The sequence below is a fragment of the Equus quagga genome, chromosome 12 (genome assembly GCF_021613505.1).
Source record: "Equus quagga isolate Etosha38 chromosome 12, UCLA_HA_Equagga_1.0, whole genome shotgun sequence".
Taxonomy (NCBI): Eukaryota; Metazoa; Chordata; class Mammalia; order Perissodactyla; family Equidae; genus Equus; species Equus quagga.
Window position 1 is genome coordinate 21458462 of NC_060278.1, and position 9778 is coordinate 21468239.

The 9778-nt window shown below is 50.0% G+C and overlaps 1 long non-coding RNA gene across 2 annotated transcripts; it reads left to right on the forward strand.

Annotated features, from left to right (window-relative positions):
• The first annotated feature begins 620 nt into the window (after nucleotides 1–620).
• LOC124249113 (uncharacterized) lies at nucleotides 621–2998 on the forward strand. Of its 2 annotated transcripts, XR_006891274.1 has the most exons (4): nucleotides 621–865; nucleotides 1086–1316; nucleotides 1453–1994; nucleotides 2847–2998. It is a non-coding gene; the product is annotated as an uncharacterized LOC124249113 (long non-coding RNA). The 2 variants fall into 2 exon arrangements; XR_006891275.1 differs by having other exon boundaries at nucleotides 1086–1994.
• Nucleotides 2999–9778: the final 6780 nt, after the last annotated feature.

Below are 9778 nucleotides of genomic sequence, written 5' to 3' on the forward strand. Positions count from 1 at the left end.
CCACGCTGCGGCGGGGTCCCACGTAACACAGAGGAAGATTGGCGCAGATGTTAGCTCAGTGATGGTCTTCCTCATACACACAGACAAAACTGTTCTCATTGTTTGTTTTGCCCAGTGCTTACATCCTGTAGATAAAAATTTGTTCTGTGGTTTTTTTTTCTCTGAACGCATCATAATCGTTTTTGCATGTTATTATGAGCATTTTTTGTTACTGTGAGGGACACATGGATGCATCGCCCTTTCTGGGGAAAGAGCTTGTTGTCCCAGCTGCTGCCCTTGGCCGCCCCCTTCAGGGATTGCCTCTGCTGCAGGGAGCCACCTGGACAGGTTCAGCTCTGCCCAGCACAGCGCACGTCCAGGGGCTGGCCGAGGCAGGGACGATGGCCCGGCCATTTCCGCCCAATGGGGGAGAGCTCTGGTGGGCCCTTGGGCTCTGGAAGTCCCCAAGGGTCGGCTGCAGTTGCACTCCTGCCTCTGCCCAGTCCTGCTTCCCACTCTGGCCTTCCACAGCTGTTCATCCTAGGGCACTTCCTGCACGTGAAACCCCCTCCCACTCTCTTCCTCCCAGAGAACATGTCCTGGGAGTGCCCTGGGATGTTGTGCGTGCCCGTGGCTGTTACTTTTCATTTTTTTATTTTTCAGAAGCTGTTTATTTTCCATCTCCCTGATTTCCGTTTTCTGTTCAAGAGTCTGTGGAAGAGCAACTCAAGAGCAGTCAGTGGTTCTTCCTACCCATTCAGCAGCCTGCGCAGTGGGAGCTGCGGCCCAGTCTTCGGTGGCAGGCTGAGGGCTCCATCCTCAGTAGGAAATGGCTGGACGGGCACAGAGGGGACCAGCATGCCTTCAGACAGCGTGGGGCCTCGGGGTGAGCTGGAGCAGTCCATCCACCCCGAATTCCCTCCTTGGTCACAGCCTTTCCAGCAGTGGCTTGCTCTCCTTTTCAATCTCTTCAGGATCTCTGTAGAGTAGAGATGAGGCGCGACCTCCTGTGGGTGTTCACAGGAGATGGTGCCACACGTGCACTCAAGTTCTGGGCCAGCATCCACCACATCAGACCCGCTGAGTGGGCTCCCTTGTGTTTGCAGGGATGGTGGTGTCCACATAGCAGAGGAGAGTGTGTCACACAGAGCAGTGGCGGGCAGGTTAACACAAGAGGCCTCCGTGAGAGGCTGGCGGTCAGCCCTGGGGTCAGTTGCCACCAGAAGTCACGGTTCCTGGAAGGCCGCCTGGATCTGGTTAGTGAAGGTTCCAGCAGAGAAGCAGCTGGCAGTGGGAGAGGCTCCAGCGGCAGCAGCAAACTTGAGCACAGCTCACCGGTCAGCATTCCTGGAGGATGTGACGCTGGCATCGGCTGGGTTTTCAGTGGCGACAATGGCACGGTCTGCCTGTGGAAGCTTTTCCCAGGTTCTCTTCAGCTTTACGATGTAGATGCCATCACTTTTCCTTTTGTAGATGTGCTGTTCCATTTGGAAGTCAAGGTGGCTGCCACCTGAGTGGGCTCCTCCTGTGCGGAACGGGAGGACATCCTCCTCCTCCGTTTGTGGGACACCCAGGGCTCCGGACACTGTGAGTTTCCCTTCAAGTTATGGTGGGAACCCAGACCAACGCTGTATGGACCCCCCCTGGCTAGTGTGGAAAGCACTTTTAATTTTTTGAATGTAGTGCTATGTGTACATGTTTAAAAAAAATTACAACAGTGCAAAAGGATATTTAGTGCAAAGGTAAGTCTCCGTCTCATCCTGAGCCCTACTCCCCAGTTGTTCTCCTCTGAGGCAAATACTGTGATCCCTCTTGAGTCCATCTCTTTGCAGGGCTGGGCTGTGCAAATACCCACCTGGATACTGTGACGGTTAATTCTACGTGTGCACTTGACTGGATCACCGGATGCCCAGGCATCTGGGTAAACATGATTTCTGGGTATGCCGATGGGGTGTTTCCACAAGAGATCAGCATTTGAAGTGGTGCACTGAGGAAAGCAGGTGGCGCTCCCCAGGGTAGGTGGGCCTCATCCAGTGCGCTGAGGGCTGAACAGAACCAAAAGGGGGAGCAAAGGAGGATTCAGCCTCTTTCTCTCTGCCTGACTGCGTGACGGGCACAGCAGTCTTCTCCTGTTCTCTCTGCAGACTGGGCCTGGAGTCCACACCCACCACTGGCTCTCTGGCTTTCTTGGGCCTCCAGCTTGCCAACTGCAGATCATAGGACTTCTCAGCCTCCACAATTGCATGAGCCAATTCCTTGTAATAAATCTCTTTCTAGAGATATCTATCAATCACCTATCTATCTATCTATCTCTATCTATCTATCTATCTATCTAATCTATCCATCCATCCATCCTACTGGTTCTGGTTCTCTGGAGAACCCTAATACAGACACATATCACTTAAAACTGTATTTGGCAAGAATTCTAGATTTACAGGAGAGTTGCAGTGTTGGTATGGAGTTCCCCCATCTCCTCCATGCAGCTTCCTCTGCGAACCCCTCACACCGCCAGTCACCACGGCTAAGAAATGAACAGTGGCGCACTACTGTCAACCAAGCTGCAGATTTAGTTAGGATCTCCCCGTCTCCCACTCCCGTCCTCCTTCTGGACAATGTGGGCTCCCAGCTGGCGTCGAGCCTGTCACTTCATGGCTTCATGATCCTCCTTCCAGCAGATGTCCTGGAATTACTGCACTTGGGTTGGACTCAAGGCAATTCTGCTTCTTGTTTTTTTTAATGCTGGTATAAATAACATGCTGCTTCACAGTTTTTCATAAAGTTCTCCATTTCAGATTCTTTCCTGAGGGTGCAGGGTTTGGCCATTTTTTTAAGGGTGTTGATCCATGTTACCAACTTTCCCTCTACAGTCGTGCGTTTACCCCAGGAGCTGCCGTCTGACAGTGGGGATGACCTCCGATTCCACGTAAACAGGGACGTGCTCTTCCAGTCCCCTCCTCCTGGCCTCTCAGGACGGCTTTCCATGCGGTCCGTCCCGTCCCACGTCAAGTCTGTGAGCTTCAGCTTCCCTCCTGGACACACCCCTTTGATACTTTCTCTCGACTTTTCCGTATGTCTGAAATTGTTCATAATAAAAAACCTCTTTTAAAAATGTGCCATTCCAGGTTAGATTCACGTACCTGGTGGGAGGGAAGGTGGAGGAGGGCGTCTGAAGGTTGAAATCGATGCTAATGAATGGCAGCAACTTCAGATGTCCCCCAGTGCTCTCCTATGCCGTCACTGTGTTGGGACAGCGCATTTGAGGAGTGAAATAAACAGTCTGTCAAGGAAACGGGCCACCATCTTCCAACACCTGCTGGTTCCAGATTTTTCCAAGGCAGCCTTGTCATCCCTAGTAAGAACTGTCGTCTCTAAGAAGTAAGTCCTGGTGATTATTTCACCAGCAAGTTCTCCATAATTTATTTTAAAAAGAAACAGAATCAAACTTGAAATATGTGTTGAGAGGAACGGAGAGGCATGATGCCAGAAGAGGAGCCATTCGTTAAGGCCTGGCCATTTGTCTCAATTCTCTGTGCGTGCCCTGGGGTGGCTGTCAGCACAGGGGGAGTATTTAAGTGGGATTATCTGAGCTCTTTGCTGCTGCAAAGATGGATGGTGTCTAAGCGGAAACTCTTCTCCTCACAGTCACCAGGCAAAATAATAATGGTCAGGAAGAACACCACCAGGCCCCTAATGAGAAACTGTTGACAGAAAAATTGCTCTAACATTCATCAAAGAGCCAATAAATGTCAAGGAAGGGACTGGAGATGCGGCGGCTCATAAATTCCTTCTCTCGGGGACTCTGAGGCGAGTTTGGGGACAACACACCCGCTCTGCCTTTTTCCCGAACGTTGCTAAATAAACTTCCAGAAAGCTTAGAGCAGTTATGGGGTGGCTTACCCTGACAGCTCTGAGGGGATGATTGAGGGCAGCTGCTCCAGTTTTTGGTCAGAGGGTCCTGTTTTTGCCCCAATACTGGCCAGGTCTTTATCTTTTCAGTCATTTAGACCTTGTCTTTGTGATGTCACAATTCCTAGGTTAACTGAGAGCTGAGACCCTTTCTGGCTTGAAAAGCCAAAGCTCTATGTAGACGATTCCATTTGCTCACTAATGAGTCCAAATGGATTTTCCCTCTTGATTCCTGTAATGCTTGTTGCCTGGTGACCACTTAGCAGCCAATCGAATGGCTTCCTTGTGACAGATCTTCTGTTGGTGAATCTTGTTTTCACTTCTTCGTCAGGGGACGAGCATGTTAGCCGAGTGGCTAGTGTGACTCCGCCTCTGGACTGCGTTTGGGTTCCCCCAGGGGCGGATCCCCGATCAAGGACTCATGGGAAGGCTGTTTGTTGGAAAGTGAGCCCAGGAAGCACGGTGAGGGGTGGGACGAGCTGGGGCGGGGAAGGAGAAAGGGCCATCGCGTCTGCGTGAACGATACTGGGTCTCAACCCTGCTGGGTCTTCGGGGAAGACACAGTACCACGTCTCAGAGCTGGTCCCTCAGATGACCGGGGAGGGGGCGTTTATCCGTGGACACCCGTTGGCTGCTCCTTGGGGGGTGTCCCTGGAGGCCTTCACTCCTCCTACTTCTGGGTTGGCCTGTTGAAGGCTGAGCTAGCTCCTGGAGTGCCAGAAGTCACCCTCAGAGAGGCAGACACAAAAGTGCCTGGGCTGGGGCGGGGGGCGGGGGTCGTGGGTCGTAGTCAGCTGGGGCTGCTATAACAAGATAGCACAGGCTTGGGGGCTCAAAAGCAGACATTTATTCCTGACAGTCCTGGTGGCTGGAAGTCCAAGGTCAAGGCGTCAGCAGATTTGATTTCCCCTGAGGTCTCTCTCCTTGGCTTGCAGACGCCGCCTTCTCTCTGTGTCCTCACGCGGTCTCTCCCTCCTCTTATCAGGACACCAGTCCCAATGGATAAGCTCCATCCTTATGACCTCATTTAACCTTATTACCTCTTTAGAGGCCTCCTCTCCAAATACAGTCACATTGCGGGTAGGGCTCAAATATATGAATTTTGAGGGCACACAGTTTGGTCCACAACTGGGGAAAGCTGTTACCTGTGGAAACTGCCCAGCACCATGCAGGTGACATGGGGTGGGGGGTGGTCATCATCAGCATTGCTACACATATATGTTTAATTTCATGCTCCCAGCCACATAGGAGGTAGGTGTTATTATCCTCCCCATTATAACCATGAAGAAGCTGGGACTCAAAGAGGTGAGACACCTGGCCCCACACGCAGCTAGTAATAACAGGGCGGCTCAGAGGCCACCCAGCTATCCGACTCTTGTCCCATGATAACTATTTTGTATTTGAATTTTAACATCGTCGTGGTTTATCTCATCTACTAGACTAAGTTCCTGGAGGGTCATAATTGTCTTACCTTTAAAAAAACCCATCCTATGGTGCCTCACTCAGTGCTTCGCAATTAAGTAGATTCTCAATAAATACATGAATTGATGTTTGTGTGTGTGTGTGTGTGTTAAGGAAGATTCACTCTGAGCTAACATTCATTGCCAACCTTCCTTTTTTTTTTTTTTTGCTTGAGGAAGATTAGCCCTGAGCTAACATCCATGCCAACCTACCACTACTCTGTATGCGGGATGCCTCCACAGCATGGCTGATAGTGGAGTAGGTCCGCACCAAGGATCCAAACCCACGAAGGAGGTCGCAAAAGCAGAGCACGTGGAACTTTAACCACTTGGCCATGGTGCCAGCCCCGAATTGATGTTTTTAAAATCACCTCTTGACTGTTTCTTTTGGAAACAGACCCAGAAAAAAAAAATCCATGCAACTACAATAAAGGAAGTTACGTCTGCTTTCATGGGAACATGGTAACCTGTGAGGGACAGGTCACCCCTGGGGGCCTCCACCAGCAGGAGAAGGGATGTGAAGGGTCCCTGTGGGGTGTGAGCTGGGTGGGGGTGAGGAGCACAGTGAACGACCCTGGCAACTGTCCATCCTCCCTCAGCGAAAGGGAGGGATGGCTGATTCAGGAACTAAAGGCCTTGAGGAAACTTCCTTGGTAAAAACTGGACAGATTGGTTATCTTTAGGGGAAAATTATCAAATGATCAGAAAAATAACTTTGACAACCCTAACAAATGCTACAATTTTGGGTTAAGTTCAAATAAGCATATTAACCATTTCAGTAGATTCTATCAAGAGCAATTCTGTTAGATGTTTCCATCCCTCGCCACCCAACCATGTATTTTCTCTCTCTCTCTATGTGGAGAATGTTTTATCACCAGAAGTGTAAGCATTTGGAGACCAAAATGTGCTTAGCGATGTTTTAAAGAAGGTAAACGGGCTCCACGGAACCCCTGGGTCTGACATCACCAAGAGGAGCAATGTGACACCTGAATGCCGACCGACATTTACAATTAGGTACTTACCAACTTCCCTGGCCCTACAAAGCAAACACTGATTTCATTCACATACTGCTCAGCTATTTAACTTTCCAAAACTCATTCAGAAAATGTGACCAGAAAATTTTTAAAAACCCATGTATATCATGTGGCTGACGGGGAGCTGCACTCTGGCAACATTTAACTGGACCTAGCAAATCTCTCTGAAGGTCTGCTCTTCGCTCAGCACTTTTGTTGGGGGCAGGGAGGATGACACACTAGCCTGTGTGGCCTTGTGTGCGGCTCAAGCCCCAGACTTTAAGATGGCACAGAAGGGACCGTAGCTGTTGCTGAGCGCAGATGCCCGTGCACATTTAGCCATGCTATTTCTATTAGAATCATTATTGGTTTTGTACTGCTCTGGTTATAAAGTTGCATGTGTTTTGGAAAAACAAAAATTCAATGTGCTTCTTGCACAACAGAAGTATCTAGAAAGTAATGTGATGTAGTGACCACCTGAAAGCTGGTGAGAGGGCAGCAGGGCAGCCTGTGTGGTGACTACAAGGCTGTTCTCCAGAACTAGAGCCCCTGGGTTTCAAAGCCGCCCTGCCCCTTACTAACTGTGGGACAAGGGGCAAGTCATTTAATATCCTTGTTGTTTTAGTTTATCATCTGTATAATGGGGTTAATAAAACCTACTTCATAGAGTTTTGGGGAAGACTAATGCATTAATAACTGTAAAATTCTTTTTTAATTTTTCCTTCTTCTCGCCAAAGCCCCCCAGTACATAGTTGTATGTTTTAGTTGTGGGTCCTTCTGGTTGTGTTATGTGGGATGCCACCTCAGCATGGCCCGATGAGTGGTGCCACGTCGTGCCCAGGATCCGAACTGGCGAAACCCTGGGCCGCCGAAGCGGAGCACGTGAACTTAACCACTCAGCCATGGGGCCGGCCCCATGTAAAATTCTTAAAACAGTGCCTGGCACAGAGCAATCATTACGTAAATTTAAATGTTGATAAAGCCTAAGATGAGTCAGCCCTGGGGTCTAACGGTTAAGATTCGGTGCCTTCTCCCCTGCAGCCCGGGTCTGTTTCCCGGTCAGGGAACCACACCACCTGTCTGTTGGTTGTCACACTGTGACACACTGTGACACCGGGATTTCAAATACCAGCAGGACCACCCACGGTGGACAGGTTTCAGTGGAGCTTCCAGACTAAGATAGATTGGAAAGAAGGACCTGGCCACCCACTTCCAAAAAACTTGGCTATGAAAACCCTAGGAATAGCAGCGGAGCGTTGATACAGCACCGGAAGGTGAGAGGATGGCGCAAAAGGACCAGGCTGTCCACAGGGTCACTAGGAATCAGAATCCACGTCATGCTACACTGTGACCAATACAGCTTTCTTTTTCTAAATTCCCAGAAATTTCTAAAACTGGGAAGTGCCATCTTAATACAAAATTCGGCTAGAAAAATATTGAAAACATGCAGCATAAAACAGAAAGATTGACCTGGCCCACCACTTCCCTTCCTCCCCCTTTCCCCGTGGAACAGGCACCTCCCCTCACTGGGGAGCCGGAAGGGGCCGGGCCATTCCATCCGAGACACTGTACCGTATTGATGCCTGCCAGCTTTTCACACGCCTCTGTTTGGGACCTGAAAAATAAGTTTTGGGCTCCAAAATATGAAAGAAAAACCCTTACAAGGCTGAAATTTACTATTTTATTAACTTTAACGTCAACTTCAATAATGTTGAATTTAACTCTCGCCTACTTCATGATTGCCAAGAAATAATAATCCTTAATTAATCACATATGAAAAACTAAATTTGAAAGCAAATTATTCAACTCCTTTCCCTAAAGAGAATTAGATTTAGTGTGGAATAGGGGTGCATTTTGCTGTTTTATGTGATGTGGGGTGGGGCTTCGGAAGCATGAGCTCCCAGGCCTGTGAAGACCCCGCGACCTGCCCCCGTGGGAGATTTTCAGAGGGTCCTGGAGGGCTCAGCCTCCCCATATCCCTCTCCCAGCCAACAGCGACTGATCATAACATCATCACAGAAGCCGCACTGCTTCGACTTTTAAAGGCAGGTACTGCTGGAGAGATGCCCCTCACCTCCACCCTGAGGCAGGGGGTCCCACATTGTGGGGTGCAGCTGAATCACTTGGAAATCTTTTTTTAAATGCATACCTTTGGGCCCCAGGAATCAGAATTTGTGAGTCAGTAAGGCAAGTGTGGAGCCCAGGAACCTGCATTTGAACAGATAGCTCGTCCATGGGCCACACTTCTGAAGCGCGACTCCTAGTGCAGTGGGTTTTCACAGGAAGGAGAGAGAGAAGGGGAGAATAATGCCCCTGGACAAAATGAAGGGCAATCGCCAATTTCGACAGAGTCCACCTCCTGTAGGGTCTTCCTAGCCGATGGCATCGTCAAAAGGTTCAGGTGTGGCCCCAAAGCTCTGAGCATCTGGCTTTCTCGTTCTCAAGCGTAACCCGGTGTTTGCAAGGTTCACCACCTCTCAGGGTAAATCTCCCATCTTCTCCATTTGTAAAGAGCATTTTCTTTGAGCAGAAGCTACCTGTTTCAAGTTTTGTGGCAAGTTTCCCAAACCTGGTACTGCAGAATCCGGAACGTCAGAACTAACAGGACAAGGGTGTCCAAAGGCGTCATTTTTGCAGAAGGGAAACTGAGTGCTGAGAGAGGGCACGTCGCCTCCACACAGTGACACAGCTGGTCCTCGGCACTCTTGCCGTTCAATCGGGCTATCTCCCCTGAATCCCCTTCGAGAAGCAACACTATGCTGCCCTGGCCGTGCCATTCTGACTGGTGTCCTTTCAGCGCCCTGGAAGTCCGTCCCTCCAGGCTGGAACGGTAATCTTTTTGGTAGGTTGGGAGGCATATGGCGTGGTAGTCAGGAGCGCAGGATTCAGAACAACACAGATCCAAACCCGCAGGCTGGCTCGACCGTGGCAAATGCCTCTACTTCTCTGAGCCTTTTATACACCGGGGGAAGTAAGAGCTACCTCACGGGCTGCCTGGCAAGAATTGAGGCTCATTAAATCAGCGTGTGCTGTCACACAGCAACTCCCTCCAAGGTCACTGATGTAAAGTGAATCAGGGAGCTGATGCCTGTCGTTCGCTCCACTGGCTCATGCTCTCCAGGGCTCCAGCCAGCCTTCAGAATGATCTCTTCCTCAGGCTGAGCAGCGTGAACACCCACCGCACTGACTGCTCAGCCCCTGGACCTCCTGGGGTGTGGTCTGCCGGACTGAGCTCAGCAAAGCTCCCTGAGATGCAAATGATGCAAAGGGAAAGATGGATATACCGGGCTTTCCAAAAGCAATCAAGTGTGGTTACCAGAGACTTTTCATTCGAGAGCCCAGTAGAAGGAAGCAGAGATACAAATTAACCCCAAATTCCTATTAGCCAAGGGGATGAATTATATGACGCTGGAGGCTGGG